General features: G+C 48.7%; 1 protein-coding gene and 1 pseudogene across 21 annotated transcripts in view; both read right to left on the reverse strand.

The window, feature by feature from the left end:
• Positions 1-20,931, reverse strand: part of KALRN (kalirin RhoGEF kinase) — a 661,253-nt gene that overhangs the window by 541,353 nt on the left and 98,969 nt on the right. The window lies entirely within an intron of this gene.
• On the reverse strand, positions 15,158-16,624 carry LOC121471937 (annotated as a pseudogene).

Raw genomic sequence — 20,931 nt, forward strand, 5'->3', positions numbered from 1 at the left:
ACAAAATTTAGAGTAGAGAAGGATTTCTATTTTATTTTATTTTATTTTTTTAAATTTTTTTTTTTTATTTATGATAGTCACAGAGAGAGAGAGAGAGAGAGAGAGGCAGAGACACAGGCAGAGGGAGAAGCAGGCTCCATGCACCGGGAGCCTGATGTGGGATTCGATCCCGGGTCTCCAGGATCGCGCCCTGGGCCAAAGGCAGGCGCCAAACCGCTGCGCCACCCAGGGATCCCCTAGAGAAGGATTTCTTAAACGGGACACAAAAAGCGCTAATCATAAAAGAAAATATTTTATAGACTGGATTACATTAAAATTATTAATGTATATTCATCAAAATACACGAAGAGCATGAAGAGGCAAGCCATAGACTGGAAGGAGATGTTCACAAAACACATATCAAAGGATTCCCATCCAGAATATATAAAGAACTCCTACAACTCAATAAGAAAAATGCAGATAATTCAATAGCAAGGATAAGGCAAAACAACCAAAGATTCCCTTTACAAAAGATAGCATCTAAATGGGTCAATAAACATACAAAATGTTCTTGACTTCCTTTACCATCCAGGAAATACAAATACAAAACAAAGCAAAACCCATCCATAAAGTGGCACCATCACATACCTACCAGAAGAGCTAAAATAGAGAAGACAAAGAATACCAACGGTTAGCAAAGATGTGGAGCAATAGAAGTGTCCTCCCCTCTAGCGGGAATGTAAATTGTTAGAACTACTTTGGAAAACTATTTGGCAGTATTAAACTAAAGCTAAACATACTCATGCCCTGTAGCTTGGTAATTTCTCTCTTAGATATACACAATATACAATACTGGGTGCATGTATTCATCAATAGACCTACACAAAAGTGTTCACAGTAGCTTTATTCATAATCGCCCCCAAACTGGAAACAACTCAAATACTCAAGTACTTTATACGGAGAAATGGATAAATTCCAGCATGTATGTATGGCAAACTACTACACAGCAATGAATGTGACACATAATTGCTGTACTGAATATGGATTAATCTCATACATGCAACGTTTGGACAAAAGAAGACAGACGTTAAATAATATATCCCTGAAGATTCCATTTATATAAGGTTTCGAAACAGGCAAACAAGTCTTAGGGAGCTCGAAGTCACCCTAGATGTTGACCTTGTAGGGAGGGACTGGTAAATGGAAGGGGGTCGTGGAGGGCCAGTGTTCCGGAGTAATGTTCTGTTTCTTGATCTATATGCTGGTTTCTCAAGTGTGTTCACTAGGTAAAAATTCACTGAGCTTAGAATTTGTGTACTTTTCTGGATGCATGTTATACTTCCATAAAAAGTTTACAATATGAAAATACAAATGCAAATTAAATTTAAGAAAGTCTATGTGGGGAAAAGAATTCATGAAAACTGACTTGCAAGTCCAAAGCTATCAAATGACAGTGAAATTGATACCTTCTTATTGTTTAGATTTTTCTGTTCTCAAATGAGATTTTGCTTCTTTATTTAAGATTTTCAAAAACAATTGGAAGCCACAGTCTTATTTATTGAACAAGTACACACCTGAGGCTTTTTAGTCTTCATTGGAAGCTCTGAGGACATCAAAATTGTTAAATTTTGCTTGGTTTACTTTCACTTTTTCCTATGTTAATATATGGGTTTTTTAAAATGCAATTTTTCTTGGCTAACACCCTCTAATAAAGATTAACAACCCTAATATTTACATAGCCAGCAAGCAAATTCAGCTGAGCTGAACACAGTAGGCTTCAGCCAGTGGCTATCATTCAGGTCTAACAGGCTCATGCTCACTGGAAAGGGAAGATTGGGAGCAATTATTTTAGTAATCCAAGCCAAGAAACACAGCCATGCTATTCGGGGAGGGGTAGCTGGGGATGGGTAGCCATACCGCACGGAGACCAAGCCTGCGCTAGTGAAACAGAGCCTGGTGGGCCAGAAGGAGCTCATGGTTTCCTACAGAACATGTGTGCTGACTTCCATCCCTTCTGCAGGAAAGCTTTTCCAGGAGATGGGATCATTCTCTTTCACTCACCAAGCTAAAATTTGTACCATGTCCATGGTTTACAAAGTTTCCTAGAGACTAATATCCTATGAGTCTCTTGCTTATCCTAAAAAGAAAAGAGGGAAGTTATTATCATTCCCTTTCTGCTCCTGAAAAAAACGAAGACTCAGGCAGTGAAGGGATTCCTTACAGCCCCAGCAATGGTAAGTCACCCACCAGGGACAAAGCACATTCAGTCACAGTGCTCAGGATTAAGAACAAGTAACTGTTGAGCGTGACAATGGTTCGAATGCTTCAGTCTTGACTCTACTACAGAAAGGTCATCAGCAATGGTAGAAACATGTGCCATCTGGGTAGCCTGTGGGTTGGAAACATATGAGATCTATCCATGAATATGATAGGTTTGGGTTCTGCTAGAGACGGTATGTTGTGAATACCAAACAGTACAGGAGATTTGGCTTTGAATCCCATCTCTATTTTTCTCCAGAATAAGTTACTTTGCTCCAATGACCTTCAGTTTCCTTGACTATAAAATAGCAATGATAATACTTAAACATCAGAATCATTGTGAAAATTGGTGAAATAATAAATGTTAAGTTCCTGGAATATAGTAAGCACTAAATAAGTATTATTTCCTTTCCCTACTCCCTAACTAAAAAAAAAAGAAAGAAAAGAAAAGAAATAGTTTGTATCTTTAGCAGCTAGAATGAAATAAAAACATAAATCATCTAAAGTCGTATCATACAGAATAATCATATATGAATATATAAATAACCTTCTAAGATAGCCCAATTTAAGAACCTTGGCTTATTTTTTTTTTTTTCTTTTTCACCTGGAAGTAACCTGATTAACTCAGTATCTGCTTCATTCCTGCTTCATTTTCTGGAATAGAAATTGCAAAGATCTTCTCCTTAATTTCAATCTAAGTGATTAACATGACAAAAACATGTCGGCTATAGTCAGAATCCAGCTCTCATGAATTTCTCTAGGACTGATGTTGCCAAATGCTGCCTGAAAGAAGATGGTCTGATTGCCAGGTTAAGTCCAGATGTTGCTCTGGACTTACCCAGAGAAGCTGAGAGAAAGGGTCTTATATATCTGGCTACCTATCACTTTCCTTTTAAAAAGAAAATACAATCTTTTCAAAATCTACAGGTATTCTTCCATGAAAATCTTTTGCTATCTCCTCAAACTCCATGAATACCTTCTACCCATAAATTGATTCCTCCTCCCAACTGTCCTATTTCTATCCATGTCTACACATTCTTAGAATCTCAGAAATAAGAAAATAGAAGGACTTCCATTAAAGACATTGGTCCAATGTCAAAAAACAAAACAAAACAAAACACAGGAATCATCCCTGTTCTGTCTTCCAGCATACAGGAGCTAACTACTTCCTTGCTGCATTTTCCCACTCTTGGTCAAGTTCTTCCATGAGTCCATTAGGAATGTTTCCCTTATGTCTTCCCCATGCGCACCCCCCCCCCACCCCGCCCCATTCACTAATCCTGGTTTTGTCTTCAAGAGCAGTGCGGGGGACATAGATCAACCTTACCTTTCTTCTACACTGGAGGCCCAGCAATACGGAAGACAGCCATTATGTTTATATGCATGCTTTCTGCTCTGAGTCAAACAAACAAAACTCAAAAAACATCTGCTGAGGGTCAACCATGTGCATCACACTGGTTTAGGTGCTAAGACAGGAGAACTAAATAGCATACGCCATCTACACACAAGACAGCCACACTAGTCACTAAGAACAATCTGGATATAACCTGGCTTCCAGATTATTCTCTCTCTCCCTCCTCCAGACACACTATGACTTGTTGATGTTTCTCTTCAAGCATGGTACCCAGAATGTGGGAGGAAAAAAAACAGATGAGTGCATTGTGTTGTTGGCATTTACCCAAAGGAACTAAAACCTTGCACGTGGATGGATGTTTATAGCTTTACTCAAAATTGCCAAAACTTGGAAGCAACCAAGATAACCCTTTAGTCGGTGAGCAGATGAACTATGGTATATCCAGACAATAGAATATTATTAGGTGCTAAAAAAGAAATGAGCTGTTAAGTCACAAAAAGACATGAAGAAATCTTAAATGCATATTGCTAAGTGAAGAAGCCAACCTGAAGACACTACATACTGAATAACTGCAACAATCTGACATTCTGGAAAAGATCAAACTATGGAGATAGTAAAAAAGATCACTGGTTGCCAAGGGTTAGCAGGAGAGAAGGACAAATAGGCAGAACACAGGGGATTTTTACAGTGGTGTAGGCTCCTCAATTGTCACAAATGTACCACTCTGGTGGGGGATGCTGACAATCAGGGAGGCTGAGAATGTGGAGGAGGGGGGCAGGATATAAAAGGGAAATCTCTGTACCTTTCTCTTTGTTTTCAGTCAACCTACAACTGCTCTAAAAAAAAAAATAGTCCTTTAAAGAAATTAATAGAAAAAAGTGTATGGCTGAGTCAGTGGATTATATCAATGTCAATTTTCTGATACTGCGCTAACACTGGGAGGTGCTGGAAGAAAGGTGCACAGGAGCTCCCTGTATGTTTCTTTGCAACTTTCTATGAATCTCTATTTTAAAATTAAAAGTTTAAAGATAAAGATTGGCAAGCTCATGGATGGGACAATTCAAAGACTAATAGAAGGCCCAAACCAGGGTGGGTTTATCTACTGAAATACCTCTGGAAATGAACACCAAGGAGAAGAGAGAAGACTGCCAATGCAAGGTCTACACCCTGCCCTCCCTAGGACATAGGGCATCTTTCTAGAAGGACACCCCTGAGCTCTGTGATCTGTATCTCCAGGGCCGCCTTCTTCTTCTTTTTCTTCTTTTTATTTAAAGATTTTATTTTTTTATTCATGAGAGAGACACACAGAGAGAGAGGCAGAGACACAGGCAGAGGGAGAAGCTGACTCCATGCAGGGAGCCTGACGTGGGACTTGATCCCGGGTCTCCAGGATCACTTTTGTTTTGTTTTGTTTTGTTTTTGTTTTTGTTTTCCAGGGCCTCCTTCTCATTCCTATTCTGGAATGTCTGCAAGGGAAGTCTGTGGTCCATGCTCCTTGTCACCTGGAGGGGCTATGTGATGGGAGTGGGGGTCATGAAGTATCAGGCTCCAGAGTCCAACACACCTGTCTTTAAAATGCGGGTCTACGACTCCCCCCAGCTGCAGTGAGCAGGCCATATTATTTGCCCTCTTCAGGCCTCCACAAAACAGAGATGGAGACAAGCACTGTAATCACATAAGGCTCTGAGAGGAGGCAATGAAATAATTCCTACAAAGCACACATAAAGCTCCAGCATCCACCAAAACCTCAAAAACCATTCGTGGTCTGAGAGCCTCCTGCATGAGGAAAGCGTAGGTTTTCAGGACACACTCTTATTCCCTTCGCAACATCAGAGAAGGTCTGCATTCTCTTGCTTGCCAGTACCTCTCCAGGGTGCCACGACATCTCACATTTTTAGCTGTTCCATCCAATGCATTTTCAACCAACTGCAGTAAAGGACCAGTTTGGTGTTTGGTTTTTTCTTTCATTTTTTTTGTTCCAGTCTGCCAGAGGGCTGGTACTTTCATAAAATACCCTAAAAATGAATTACTAGAGACATGCAATTTTAAAAACAAAATATAAGCCCCTTTAAAAAAATGTTTAGACTCAGACAAAATTATTTTTGGAAAATTGCTATAAAAGTTTATAAATGCTTCTTTTCAATTTCTCTACTCCTCGTTACTGACTGATAACAAATAGTTGGCAGAGCTGGGCCACGACTGCACCTCGGGTAGCGCCTCTCTGGTACCTCCTTTCTCCACGCTCCTAAACAACTTTAGTCATAAAACACAACTAAATACTTCAAATCTCTATTTTTTATATCGACGTAAATTTTCCCAGCCAGATTGCATGTTCTTTGAGCACCAGGATCATGTCCACTACGCCTAGGGTAGGAAAGAGGATTCACAAGGGCTCAAACCCTTGCTGATGATCCAAATGTTAAACAGCCACATTGGCTAGTTCTATTTTTTCATGATAGCATATTTGTGAAAACCTACCCAATGAACACATTTTGTCCCTTTAGCATCCCTCCCTGTTTGCCTGCCCTCCGTCTATTTGTGTGTGTGTCTTTTTCACCACCTGCTGTAACTCCATTTAACTAAATGCACCAATTACAGTCACTGTTTCTCTTCCACTGAGGGGCAAAGCAGAATAAATCCAGAAAACAGAAAATCCCATTCATCAGAAAAGCTGGCTCTGACTCAGCAAATAAACAGTCAAAGAAATAGAGAGTTTATATTAATTTACTTCCAGGGGGCACTGTTATTCTCACCTCTGTGTCTCTCTAATGCTGAGCCCATAATAGCTGCTCAATAAACGTTTGTGTGAGCTGGTCAGAGTGCTGGCTGTATCTCAGGCTGCATCTCAGGGTCTACAGGTCACATTTTCAGTCATGTCACTCAGCAGGCCAGGGCAGACAGGGCACTCAGCAGAAAGGGCCAATGAGTGGCAGTGTTATAGGAAGGAGCCTCAGGCTCATTTAGACCAGTGGTTTTCTACTCCTGGCTGCACAGTGGAATCACCTGAAGAACTGAATTACCCAGGCCTTCCTCCCAGACCCAGAGATTTTTTTTTTTTAATTGTTCTGGGGTGGAACCGGAGCATCAGCATTTCTCAGATTCCACAGGTAATTCCAGTGTGTGGCTAGGATTTAAAAAAAAACCCACTGAGTCGCAATGTCCTTACATCCATACTGGTACTTAGCAGAGCAGATGTTCGTTCCTTAAATGTTGGTTGAGTGGGTGAATGGCTCAATCAATAGATCAATCCATTGATCAATCTAATTTGATCCAACTGGATTCAAATCCAATCATCTATCCAATTACCAGAATGAGTCTGCAGCAAATGTGGAGACAGTTTTGACTCCTGTCTCAGACTCCTCACCTCCAGTAAGCACCTTCTCCAAAGGTCTAGTCTTAGACTCTGGCCAGAAAGCACTCCTCTCTCATTCTCTTGCTAGTGGGAGGGGGGCTTTTTCTGGATCACTGGCCCTAGGAAGGCACTAACTTAGCTCATCCTCACCTTTCTCAAGCAGGAAACTCTTGAGCTTTCTCAAATACACACCCAGAAGGCCCCTACAAATACCACTGGCCTCAACTCATACAGGATGGGAACATGTTATCTCATCTATTTTTTGTGTTTATTTAATAGTTGTTCCTCGATTGTTTTTCTGGCAGTCCACGGGTCCAGGATGCTATCTCAGACAACAGACTTCCAGAGCACAGAAGCCCAAGAACACTTGGTACAAAATGACTGGTTTGTTAAAAGTCTAGTAAGTGGATGTTGCTGTTGCACTGCTTTAGAAGGGCAGGATGGACAGGAGTGGGAGCCGTGTGTGAAGTGAACATGGGGAAGAGGGGGAAGCAATGCAATGTACAGGCCTGGAAGGGGACATGACATGCTGGCTGCCCACCGTGGGCAGGCACAGGTGACACACGTGATTAGGCACTGTCCACCGCCCCATCCCAAGGGGCGGGGAGCAGCTAGCCAAACTCCCAGGTCTCTGCCGGGAATATGTGCCTGGGGCTGCCCCAGCTTCTGACCCTTGGCTGCTCCCTGAGCTGCTGCCACTGCTGATGCTATTTTTAGCTGAACAGTGGCCTCTCCCCAGCCTCCCCTTCTCCAGCTTATTTTCATGACCCCAGAGGAGCCACTGAACTTTCATCCTCCCTCTGGACCCTAAACCTCCCACTCCTCCTCAAGGCTTACACGGAGTCAGTTCAGGATACAACATGGGGATGTTTGGAAGGAGATGAATATAGGGTAGTCAGGAAGTCAGTTGTGAAATCCAACACTTATTTTTTTTAAACCAGGGAAAAATTAAAGGAAATACTCCCTCTGTTCCCAAAAGGCAGATACTTTCTGGGTTCTCTCTTCTCTGCAGGCCTGCATATTGATGGCATCCCACCACTAGTACTGACAGGCATTTTCTGGTATATTTCTGTCTTCTCACTAAAAGGGGAAGAGAAAATTTGCACTAATATGGGCACCCCTGTTTCCTGACGCTCTGTTAGATTCTATTCATGGTTTTTCTCATATAAATCTTACAATCCAAGAGCTACGTTAGGGGCCCCGCCCACGGTCACACAATTAGCAGAGCTAGGATTCAAACCTAGTGACTTCCAAGCTTACCCTGGAACGCAAGCCTCAAACTCCTGTCACCAGAAAGAGTGACCTATCCCCAGCCCCTTAGACGATGAGCTTCCCAAGGCAGGAATCATGAAGCCCCATTAGATTGGTATCTCACTGAGCTCCATAAATCACGGAGACTGACTGAACCACCAGCTTCCAGAAAAGAAAGAGGAAAACATAGTCGCCATCCAAAGGCCAATGAAATATGAAGAAATATGTGCCTTCTTTTTCTCTACCAGCTTCTAAGGTGGCTGGAGGAAAAGAGGAAGGCGTCCAGCCAAGAGTGGTCAGCTACAGACCATCCTAGAGTCAGTAATAACATTTGAGCACGTCTCTCAAACTGCAGGGATTCTGAGAAAATGATTCATTCATTCATCCTCCAACAGATATTTACTGAACACCTACTGTCTGCCAAGGCATGTACTTGGTGTTGGGGACGGTGAACAAAGTATTCAGCGTCTGTCCCGAGGAAGCTAGCAGCTAGAGGCGGAATGATGCTGGGGCTCAGAGGCATTTGTGGAGTAGTGGCATCTCCTGACATACTACCTTAAATTTAGAGCTCAGGCAGTTTTGTGAGAGGAGGAGAAAGAGAAGTAAAGGAAACCAAACACGTTGCTATGCAACCAGGATGATATATTCTTAGCCAGAGCAAGCGGAGCAGCAGCGTGGTGCAGGGAGTGGGTGGGGGGAGGAGACGTGGGGGAGGCGGTGGCCCAGAAGTACCAACGGGAGGCAAAGGGGTGCACAGTGAGCACCCCCGCTGCTGGGCACATAGGCTTCACCCCTGGAGCAGCTCACAACTGGCCAATGCTCACCGGAGGTAGCCAGAATAATGTGGGGAGAGGCCCAGGAACCACAGAGAGAGGGCCTCCTGCCCAGCTGCAGAAACCCTTGTTCTAGGGCCTGGAATTAACCTTCCATTATTAAATCCAGGTCTGCACTGAGTACAAAGAACAGCATGAAGCCTGGCCTGCTTCCCGCCTGGGGGAACACACAGTCCACCCGGGGAGTACGACACACGTGCATAAACAGAGCATCAACAAGCATTTATTAAGCACCTCTTGCATGTTCCTTCTGCAAAGCGCAGGATGCTGTGGGGCTGAGGGAGAGCTCACACCAGTGTACAGCGTGGTGCGGATACATGCCTGCAGGGACACAGGCCTGAGTGTTAGACCTGGCTTGGCCATCCACAGGCTCTGTGCCGCCTGCAGCGAGGCTCTCTGGGCCCCAGTCTCTGGATCTCTAGAATGAGCAGTTCTGATATGGCTGAGTCCCTGACACTGTAAATGCAAACAGACTGCAGAGACAGCAGAATTGGGTATCAAATGGAATACTCGGGAAGCACTCTGAAAGAGGGAGGACTTGAGGATGCAGTGGGGGCGGGCGTCTAATCTATACTGAGGGCCTATTATGCACCCTTAGCTGACCATAAAGAGTTGTTTCCTCATTTTCAGGGCTGAAAAAGCCTAGCCTCAGGGAGGTTAAGTACCTTACTCACAGCTACACAGCTAGGAAGTAGCAGATGCAAGATTCAAACCCAGACCCACCTGGCTCTGTGGCCTGCGCACTTGGCACTGGGTCACACTGCTTCTCAAAGACGGTAAGGCTTGCGTCCCAATGGGAAAGGAGAAGGACTGCAGGAAGCAACATGGGCAAAGATGTTGATGAGAACTGGCTGGGATTAATGCGGGATGGTTCCTGGGGATGAGGACGGGGCCATGAGTGTGAGGAGGGTGTGGTGAGCAGAAAGAATGAGAAGCCGGCAGTCCCTAACCCACACCCTGTACTGCGCTAAATGCTATGGAAAAGAAAACAGTATATTAAACAGTCCTTGCCCTGAATTAATCTGCAACCAGGGCGATAAAATGTGAAAATTAACAATCAGTGAAATGTTACAAAAATTGCCAAAGAAGGCATACAAAAATAAATCACAGCACAGTTTAAATGGGGGAAGTGGTGCTTCCGATTTGGGTGGGCTCAGGAGATTCAGTGCAGGACAGGGACTGGAGGCAGGCTTTAAAGGATTCCCGGAGAGGACGGGTGAGGGAGAGGGGAGACAGGTGAGGACCTGTGGGACAGTAAAAATCTCATCCTTTGGAGAAAAAGCAGGAAACATGCTCTGTGGAAGACCACTTCACTTAGGACAAAGAGCTGGTGGGAAACACTACAGACCAGTTGGGTTGGGTGAGACAATGGGGCCTCCAATGAGGGAGTGAAGGGTCCGATCCTTCACCAGAAGGCTATGAGAAGGCTGTGCTCGGGCAGGGGAAAGAAATGGCCAACAAGGAGTTGGCCATTAAGGAAACGAAGACAGCAGTGCTTGGAGGACCAGGGAAGGCACTGATAGGCATGGGGTGACAGGGTCCCAACTAGGCACTGAGGATGGCCAGGAAGCACCAGTCTCTTGGGTATTTCAAGGATGAACAGAAAAGTCCTAGTGACTGGGGAGCAGAAGAAGGAATCAAAATTGACCTAACTTCAAACCAAGAGAACGAGGGTCCCATATTCAGAACTAGAGAAGCCCAGCAAAAAATAAGATTTGTGGGGAGGGTGATGATGAGGTTGATCAGTTTCCTATTAGACATCCTGTCTAAGGTCTCTGTAGGCTATTCAAGTGAAAAAAAAAATCATGAATCCCAAACTGGAAAAGGAGACCTGAGGCTGGGGGAGGGTGGAAGGGGTCTCCCATCATCCAGGGTGAGACATCCCTTGGCTGCTCCTTAAGCCCCCAGGGAAGGCAAGCAACCTGAGCCAACATTTAATTATTCCCCTCAATAGAGCTAAAGAAGCTCTCAAACAGGGTCAGGCCCAGAAGAATCTAGTACACTTCCCTCTCTCAGCAGGACTTCTTTCTGGGATCACCAGCCTCGCCAGGGACAGAAAATCACCCTGCCCAGCATCTTGGTATAGAGACACAGGATAAGACTCTGAAGTCAGAAAGATCTGGGTGTGAATGACAGTTGTTCCCCCGAGTGTCCACGGGCATCAGGATGCCCCACCTGTCTGAAAGGTAAATAAGCCAAGTGTCTTAGTGTCAGGTGCCTGGCATAGCGGAGGGCATACAGATGGCATCACCCCACCTGGGAGCAGGCCCTTCCATTCCTATTCACTCACTGCTCAATGATACAGTTTTTCCATTAAGGCCTAGTTACATGCCCTGGGGCAGCACAAAAAAATGTCGATTTCCCCTTCAACCGGCCAGAGGTTGGTCATGTGGGGTCTGGGGCACCACAAAGTGAATTCTATCCTCATGATAAAGTCTGACAGACACAGAGCAGAAGAAGGCTATAACTGCCCAGATTCCGCAGGCGCAGCCCCGGGCTCCCAGAATACCACCTGCAGCTGATTGTCGGGGGCACCTGAAACTCGACCGTTAGAGGGCTACTTCTTAAGTTTATTTAACACGCTTCTTGTAAATATAAAACTGTCCCGTGAGGAAAGTCCATTAATCTATTACCAGTCAATCATCAGTTACAAAATATACATTAATTTATCAGCTGCCTGGGCCAGCAAGGGTTTTGACGCCTTGGGGAGGCGGGAGGGGGTCCTCTTGGAGCTGAGATCACTGATCCTATTTGCAGAGGTTGAAGGGAGTCAGCAACCAGAGGGCAAAGGGACCCGACAGAGCAAGCTCACAGCTTCACGGGAGATCTGAATGAGAGAGGCCATAAAGGAGACATCCTGCTGGCTGGAACTGCCAGGTGACAATGTGGGACCCCAGGGGTATAATACGAGAGCCACCGGGGCCAAACCTTCTGCGCCTCCCAGAAGCACATTGCCACCTACCAGAGAAAAGCCATCTCCACCGCCCATAGAACCAAAATAAAAGGGATCGGACGCCTGGGTGGCTCAGCGGTTGAGCATCTGCCTTTGGCTCAGGGTGTGACCCTGGGGTCCCAAGATCGAGTCCCACATCGGGCTCCCTGCGTGGAGCCTGCTTCTCCCTCTGCCTGTGTCTCTGCCTCTCTCCCTCTGTGTGTCTCTCATGAATAAATAAATAAAATCTTTAAAAAACAAACAAAAAAAAATAAAATAAAAGGGATCAAGGTGTACCAGGAGAGACTGAGGCCAGAGCTAGGAAGCACTTCCAGATAATGCAGAAATTCTGAGCTCTGCTTTCCCTGCCCCCACCACTCTCCTGAAACTGTTCCTTCAAAGATGACCCGTCATCTCCTGACATCCAGACCCCGGGGTTCTACTGCCTTCTCAGTAGACTAAAGGCCAATGCCCACACGCTCCTGGACGCCCCCGTGGAGGGAAGCCGGGGCGCCCTGGCATGACCGCTCTCATCTTCCTTCCAGCTGTGACCCAGACTCCGCCTTGCTCCTCTGTGCACTTACCCCAGGCGGAGGGGCCACGGTCCGGCAGGTCTCAAGCAAGGCAGGAAGGACTGGTTCCAGACTCCCCCCAACACAGGGCCTAGCATATGGCCAGTACATAATAAGTCACCAAGAGAGATAGTGAATGCATTAAAATGCTGGCCAAAGGGACCCCTGGGTGGCTCAGCGGTTGAGCATCTGCCTTCGGCCCAAGGCCTGAACCTGGAGACCCGGGATAGATCCCACATCGGGGTCCCTATGTGGGGCCTGCTTCTCCCCCTGCCTGTGTCTCTGCCTCTCTCTCTCTGTCTCTGTGTCTCTCATGAATAAATAAATAAATAAATCTTAAAAAATTAAAAAAAAAATGCTGGCCAAGGTACGGCTCAAGTGGATCACACCATAGGAAGCCAGAGAAGGCAGGGCGCTCGGTGGGGTTTGCGAGGAAGCTCCACTTACTCAACCGATGGCTGGACTGTGGTGCACAAACACCCAGTCAGCATATTTTCTCCAGAGAACAAGTGAAACGGAGTGCTCAACCTCAGGGCCCTCTGCCCCCTGCACTCGGGTCTTCTGCATCCCTGCAGGCGTTCCCACAGAGGACCCTATGACCACAGAAGAACGTCCCAAGAACGGATCCCGAGAGGAGAGAGCTTCGCTGCCACGCAGGGACCCTCCTGCTCGGGGCCAGCTTCTCCAGCAGCCCCGCTGCAGGCCCCCTAGCGCCCTCCCTGACCCTGCCCTTGCCTGGGATGCACCAACGATCTCTGCAACAAGCTCTTCCTGCCATCCTACGTCTGTAGTGTACACACCATGGTCCAGACACAGATGGACAGCATCGGAGAACACCACCCTCCTCACCTGTGGGCCCCTCACCCCATGGCGTCCCCTTTCCTTCCAGCAGAGGTGCCCTGGCAGCGATGCCATGCTCTCCCCCCAACAAATGGGGAGCTCTCCGGGGAACCAAAGCCATGACGGAGAGCCACCATCGGTCCTTGACTCCTCCCCCCTCTGTAACGACCACTTCCCTTCAGCACCCAGCAGTGAACACCCAGTGTTGACTCTTCCCCTGTGGGCCCCTCCCCACCCCTGTTCCCGCCGGGGACTCAGAGCCACAGAACCAAGAGGCACATCATGGGAGGGGGAGAAGTGACTACGGGGGGGGGGGGGGTGGAAGGAGAGGTGGCAGGCGGCGACGCTCTGGAGGACCTCTCGGTGGCCTCAGCAGACTCTCAGCCATGCCGCCCTGGCCACCCTCCCACCCTCAGCCCTGACTGTTGAGAGGTCCCCTCCCATCTGCTGCTCCACCTCTGCCCATTGAGCATGAAACACTGAGATTTGTTGGATATTCTGAGCAGCAGAGCCCATGCGAGAGAGTTGCCAAGGCAACGGAGCCCTCTTCTTTGGTATAAATACTCATGGGTGATACCCCTGAGGAGTCGAGCACAGACACCTCCCCCTCGTCTTTTAGTCGGGCCTGGTGGGCTTCCAAGTCGGAGGAGCCGTGGCTGCTTCGGACCGGGCAGTGGAGGGGGCAAGGCCCTCCAGACCAGCGGAGTCACCGTCCAGGGGACAGGCCAGCGGGAGAGAGGACCTTGCAGTTCGGACTGGATGCCCGGCTCCCCCTGGGCCACAGGCAGGCGTGGGGACAGACAGAAGGCTGGAAGGGCACGTCTGGAGCCGCACTAACAGGGCACAGCACCCAGAACAGGCCCGTGAACCCTGAGATGCCGGCCTGCTGGGGCCACCAAGAAACGGCGGGGACTTTATGATCTGGCTAAGGCTGCTCTGACCTCCCTTCTTTCCTTTTCTTTCTTCTTTTCCACACCTTAACGTCTGCGCCTCTTCCAGGTGGCTAATGGCCCGAGGCCTGAGGGTGCCATGCATGCAAACACACACCACAGACACCCGGGAAAGGGGGTTGTCTTCACACGGGGACACAACAGGGCAGATCACAACTAGGGCCTGGATGGGGGCAAGTCTCACTCCAAAAGCAGACACAGGTGGGCTGGGACAGAGACGGCGCGGGACGGCAGGCAGGGACGGTTCTGGTTACTTTACCTGGACGGGAATCAGCTGAGAGCAGCAGGAGAGGCCTCGCACACGGAAGGACACGTGTGCTGATGTTCTTATACCTTCCTTCACGTACTCAGATCACCTGTCCCCGGTGCCCGCAGTCCATAGTCCAGGCAGAGGGACAGAGAACCAGGGGCACAGAGCAGGATCCAGAAAGATGATCTACCGCTGCCCAAACTGTCCCGACCCAGTCCGCCTTCGGTCACAAACTCTGCTAAGCTCACTGTTCCCCAGGGTCACTAACAGCCACAGCGAACACACTTCAGAGCCAAGAGGAAAAGAAAGAAAAGGCAAATGCCCCTGCCCCGACCACCCAGCTTGGCAGTGCCTTTCTCCTCTCAGGCAGAGGTCACCGAGGGGCTGGCCCTGGGCAGGGCTTGGCTCAAGGTCCTCTGTTGGGGTCAAAGGCCAGGCTGGTTGGGAGGGCCGGGGAGCTTCCAGAAACATGTTTAGAACTCACCAGGCCGTTCTTGCATTTACAGTGACAGAGGCTGAGCCACCCAACTCTGAGGGAGCCCAAGGGCTTGTCTTCTTTGGCGGTGGGGGGGTCCCACTCCTGGCTCAAATGCCATGCACACCACCTCTCCCAGCAAGAAGTAAAGCCCGTCTGGGTAGGAAAGGGAAGGCTGGCCCTCGCGCAGCCAGCAGCGGAAGGGCCTCGTACAGTGAGCTCCACGGCGTTGGGCAGAAAACACGCCAAAGCCACCAGCCCTCCTCCGTTACCTCAACGCCACTGATGAGGCTCTCGGAGTGGAAGGGGATCTCCACATTCTCGACAGGGTCCAAGCACACGGCCTCTCCCCACTCGGCCCCAGGCAGTGGGCCACGTACGCAGGGCCCGCACCTCACGGCTGCAGCATCAGGCCCCCGCATGGAGTGTCCTGCTCTGGGGGCTCCTCACACGCGGCCTCCTCTTCCATCTGTGCCAGACACAGCCGGGTGCTGGGCGCCGGCTCCTAACACACCTGCCCCGGGCCTTGAGGAGACTTGGGTCAGCGCTTGCTGAGGTGGGTCTCTGCTTGGGTGAGCTGCCTCTGCAGGAAAGGACTCCTCGGTTTGCCTGGCTGGGGACTAGGGACAGATGTGGTGGACGCGGCCCTCTCCTTCTGCTTGGAAATCCCCAGTGCTTGTGTTAGCTACTGACGGGCCCCTGCTCCTCTCTGCCCCTTGAAACCTCATTCTGCTGCTCACATTGCCTCTGGGGTCCACCTCGCTGCTCTGCTCCAGGCAGGAGGCCTCACATGGCTCCTGCTCTCGATGCTCCTCCTGCAGCTGCCGCTCCTCCTCTGCCCACTGCATCTCCCCCAGCCAGCCATTCTCCTCCTCCTTCCCTGCTTTGGCCTAGAAGTTGTCTCTGCCAACCCTTCCGATCTCAGATGTGGCACCGGTCTTCTGGTACACAGAGTCCACGAGGGGCCCATGTCCTAGAAATGGCTGCTCTCCCTGTGGAAGGCAAAGTTGGCACCTGAGGCCCTGGCCACCTTCCACCTGATGCCTGATGCACTCAGGTGCCATGTGCTCCTCGGTCCTCGCATCCACAGTCACACGGGCCCCTTCAGAAAGCTGGCCAGCATGCTGACATGGTTGGTGCACACTCCCTTCCACACATCGTTGACACCCTCACCTGTCCTGTTGACGAGGACAAGCTTGGGCAGGCCGGATTTGGGATCCTTCACCCTTGAGATCCTCCAGAAGGCGTCCATCACCTTCCCGCCGTTGAGCTCCTCCTCCATCTCCCCCAGGCGCCCCCCCCCCCCCCCCAGTGCCGGCCACACAGATGTCTCTGCCGTTACCCTCATAGGTAGGGAGCCCAGTCAGCTGGGAACGTCTCAGTGGCTACTCCTATGCAGGCCTCCAGCAGCGCCCGCCCGTTCTGGCTCAGGTTCACAGCCACGGCCAGCCCCATGGTCCCTGCATCACCATCACCCTGACCTCTCGCATTTTCCACACTTCCTCCCAGACCCACAAAAGCACAAACTGCACAAAAGACAATGAATGCTAGGATCAAGAAACCATGTCCCAGTGCTGTTTGGGGAAGACCATGCCCTCCTACCCCTGCCCTAAGCAGATGTCCATTCAGCCATCCTCTGCATCCAACCCACACCCACGGCATCAATTTTAGCCCATTCCCTTCCCTAGATCCCAATCCTCCCATCTGTAAAAAGTAGCAGAGGAGAGCTTTCCTCTCCTCCTTCCAACCTCCAGTATTTCCAGAAAAGAAAAAACAAACAAAAAAAAGCAAAATGAAATTTTATGTGTGAGGACTCCTCAGAGACACTCTTCTAAGAAGTATCAGTACCAGCAGCCCTACTGCCAGAGGTAGGGGTCCCCAAGAGTCCTTGTTCTCGTGCTCTGAGGGAGGGATAAAACAACAATCCAGAACAAGTATCTTACATTCATTTCCCCTTTCCATCCCCATCCTCACCATCGCTCCCCACAAACATCCACTGAACCTAACCTGAGCTACCCACACACTAGGAGCCATACCCCAACATCACTCAGCCCATTATCCCTGCCCATCTCACACTCACTCAGCCTGCAGAACCACTGGGCTCGGCCTTCCCACAGCCTTCCCCAGCCACACAACCCAAAGGATTCTTCCCCCAACTCTCGAAGACCTGTCTGCACCAATTATGGGATACATCATACTCTGCATTTTATCATTTATTTTCTTTGGTGGCCCCACATAGCATTTAGAACAGTGCTGTGCACACAGCAAGCACTTAAGTGAAAACTTGTTTTGGGTGCATTTTAAAAAATCACTCATTTTTCAACAAAACCTGGCTACTTGAGTCTCCAGGTGTCCAAGACATCCCTCCAGAAGGAGAATGGAAACCTCCACATCCTCTGCTGTTTGCCAGCACAGCTCTCCTCCTCGCCTTCTAAACACACATTCTTGCTCTGTCCTGGAGCTTCCTTTCCAACGTCAGTTATCCAAACTGTCACAGCTGCTTCCCCTTATCGGGCCTTTCCCCTATTCAGCATGACTCAGGACCCCACTCCCCAACTTCTGACATCACTAAACCATTTCCTAAATGTCCTATGGGGCACAAACAAGGGGTAACGTTAAAGCAGCATCACCAGCTTCATAGCACACGCTCTGGGACATGGACATCCGTGGCCATCCTCTGTCAGGCCACACCTCGCACCAGCAGTCTGTGTCCTGGGTTAGGAGTCTAGGACCTCTTAGATTCCCTAAACCTCCACTCAGAATTTCTAAATATGCAACAGCTAGTATGTTTCCTGGCAGGAAACTGGTATTGTTCTTCCCTGTGAGGAAACTCTAAAGACCAATGAGTAAAAAAAAATAAAATAAAGACCAATGATTTCTATCTTCCTCCCAGAGGTTAAGTAGATATCAAGGCCACCCCATTTGTCCTCCCAGGCTCCCTTCGAGGCCTAGAATCATGGTAAGAGGGTGGGCTTTGCTACCAGGCAAGCAGGGCTCAAATCCTTGGACAATTCGGTGATGTGCTTGATTTAATCAGCAGCTACTGAGTGCCTATTTTTGTTCCAAGGGATGAGGGTCCAGCAGCAGCAGCGATACCTAGAAACTTTAGAAATGCAAATTCCTGGGCCAACCCCACTGATGGAGCTGCCCTCATAACCCTTAGGAAAACATGGCCAAAGCCAGAACATGACCAATGTTCAGCTTTGCTCATCAATGGATGCCAGGCTGGGACTCCAACGGAGCAGAGGGAGGCAGGGGAGGGGGGCGCACAGGGAAATAGTTGTGTCATTCAGTGGCATTTAGTTTCCCAATCACAAACTCGGAGAGTGGGGCCAGTAACGTGTTTTAACAGACTCTCCAACTGATTCTGATACATACTCCACTTTGAGGACCACGAATCTAGACCCTCAGATACACAAAAATGGGAAACCTACAATCTAGACCAGAGGTTCTTGTCACTAGCTACACATTAAAACCATCTGCGGAGCTTTTAAAATAATACCAAAGCCTGGTCCCATCCCAGACCAAGTCCATTAGGATCTCTAGGAGTACACAAATAGCCATAATACAATGTGCAGAGTGCGAAGATTGAACAAGTGTACAATGAGAAGGGAGAAGGCAGCGAAGAGATCAGAGGAAGTGGCTTCACTATATGCACCTGTTTTCCCATCTGTAAAATGGGGATCATAATGTCCATCTCACATGAGATGATACGTATACATGCCTGGTATGCAGCAGATGCTCAGTCTGCATCAGTTCTCTCCCTTCCCCCAGACCAGGCCCCTTGCTGACTCTGAGCTCGGCAACTAGACCGATATATTTAGAATGTCCCCTACGTGGGTTCATCATTGAGAACCCCAGCCACGAAGGAAAAGGACTCACAGCCAGAGTTCTCTCCAGCAGCCATCTAGATGTCCCCAGTGCCTTCAGTCACTGTTCTGAAAAACAGCCTGAATCTTTGGGAACCAGTCTGTCCCCAGAGGGCTGCTCATAGCTCAGACTCCAGCTCTAACATCCTCAGCTCTTTCAAAGAACAGCTCTTTAAAACAACTTTACAAAGGCCATTTGAATTACACAAGGAACACATTGTCCTATTCCCACTCTTCTCAAGCTCTTTTTGCCTGTGGTTCCAGGCAGGTCCACTGGCTCGGGATGAGCTCTCTCCCCATCAGGCGGTCCTCCCTGATGCAGATCCTCTCGTTATTCAACCTCTCTTCCCAGCAACATCTGAATTCAGGTTTATAGGGGATTTGGCAATAACCCCAAATGCCCCAAATTTGGCATCCACCCCCTCCCTCCCCACAAGGCACAGGAGTGGGTGGGCAGTCACAGTGCCCTGGGTCCCCTATGATGCTGCAGACACACAAGCAACCCACGACCCTCCCAAATCGAGCAGAGAAATGGGACTTCCTTGTAGCTCCCTCCTTGGACTCTGTGCTTACCCCAGAAAACATTTTTGGTCTCCTGTTGAGAACACCCTTTGCTGACATTTTAAAATAAACAATAAACAAAACTGTCATTACTTTGGAGGCAAACCTTGGCTTTTTGTTTTTGGGTTTTGTTTTTTGTTTTGTTTTAAAGACTAAAACCACTATCACTCAGCTTGCCCAGATTTGATTCCTTCTTTTCCTAGATTTCCCCCAGTGAAGCTGGGCTGTTTCCAAAAATCAAATTAACATTCAAAGAACAGGGTTTTGCCACCATTAAGAATAGTTCAGAAGTAAAGAGAAAAAAAAAAAAAAAAAGAAAAGAAATCTGCAGCACCACACTGGAGGACAGTTCCCAGGATGCAGAGCCCACAGGGTTTGATCACAGGTGGCATCCCTGGCCTCGGCCCCCTCCAGGGCCTGCTTAGAAGGGAGTGCCACTTCGGGTGGGAGTGGGCAGGGAAGGGGTCAGTAAGCCATCATCTCTGAGGAGCTTCAGAAAGCAAACTTCCACACCAACTAAGGGAGTGGCAGATGGGTCACAGAGAGAAGGGATAAGGCTTCAGAGAAAAGGGCAGAGACACCCCCAAAAGCAGGAACCAGGACTATTCTCTAAAGAGGTGGGGGCTGCCAGGGGAGAAACAGTATCTTCAGAGGCCAAAGCCTGGCCTAGTTTCCTGCCCCTGACTCACAGAACCCCCACAGAAGAATCTGGAACATGAGATAGGAAGAAAAATCCCTGCAGAAATGGTCTTGAAGGAACAGGAACAATAAAGGTGCCACGCAGCTTTTCTCTAGTTCCCCGAGCAGTAACTCTAGGGCCGATTCCTTCGCAGACCCTGCAAGGCACCCTCTCCCGGCCCCAGCAGACCTCCTCTTCCTTCCCCAAGTCCTGCCATGTGCAAAATCAGACCTCTGCCCAGGCTGGCCTGAGAATGAGATATTTTCTCCTTGGCTCTGCATTTCCATTCAGCCTTCAAAAGCTCAGGCCGGGCATGAAGCCCACAAGTGTGTCGTGCTACACCTCAGTGCTCATCTCCCCAGCTCTGGCAGCTTTCTCCCCTCTGGCTTTTTCCTTCTCACACCAGTATTGTCTCTGGCTCGGGTGCCAGAGCCCAGGCCTTGGAAGCACTGATGGAGCTGCCCACCCCGCCCCCGCCAACCCTTAGAAAAACATGGCCAAGACCAGAACATGACCAATGTTTAGCTTGCTCATCAATGCATGCCAGGCTGGGACTCCAACGGAGCGGAGGGAGGCAGGGGGCACGGGGAAATAGTTGTGTCATTCAGCGGCTCTTAGTCATCTGTACTCATGGTAGAAAGAGATACTGGGTAATCAACATGATGGATAATCAATAATCCAGAATAATAGGCATTATTGTTAGGAGACAACATGACTTTTCACAGCAGAATTATGAAGGATCTATTTGTTCAAGAATGCATCTGCCTTTCCTGAG

This window comes from Vulpes lagopus, chromosome 1 (genome assembly GCF_018345385.1).
Source record: "Vulpes lagopus strain Blue_001 chromosome 1, ASM1834538v1, whole genome shotgun sequence".
NCBI classification, from domain to species: domain Eukaryota; kingdom Metazoa; phylum Chordata; class Mammalia; order Carnivora; family Canidae; genus Vulpes; species Vulpes lagopus.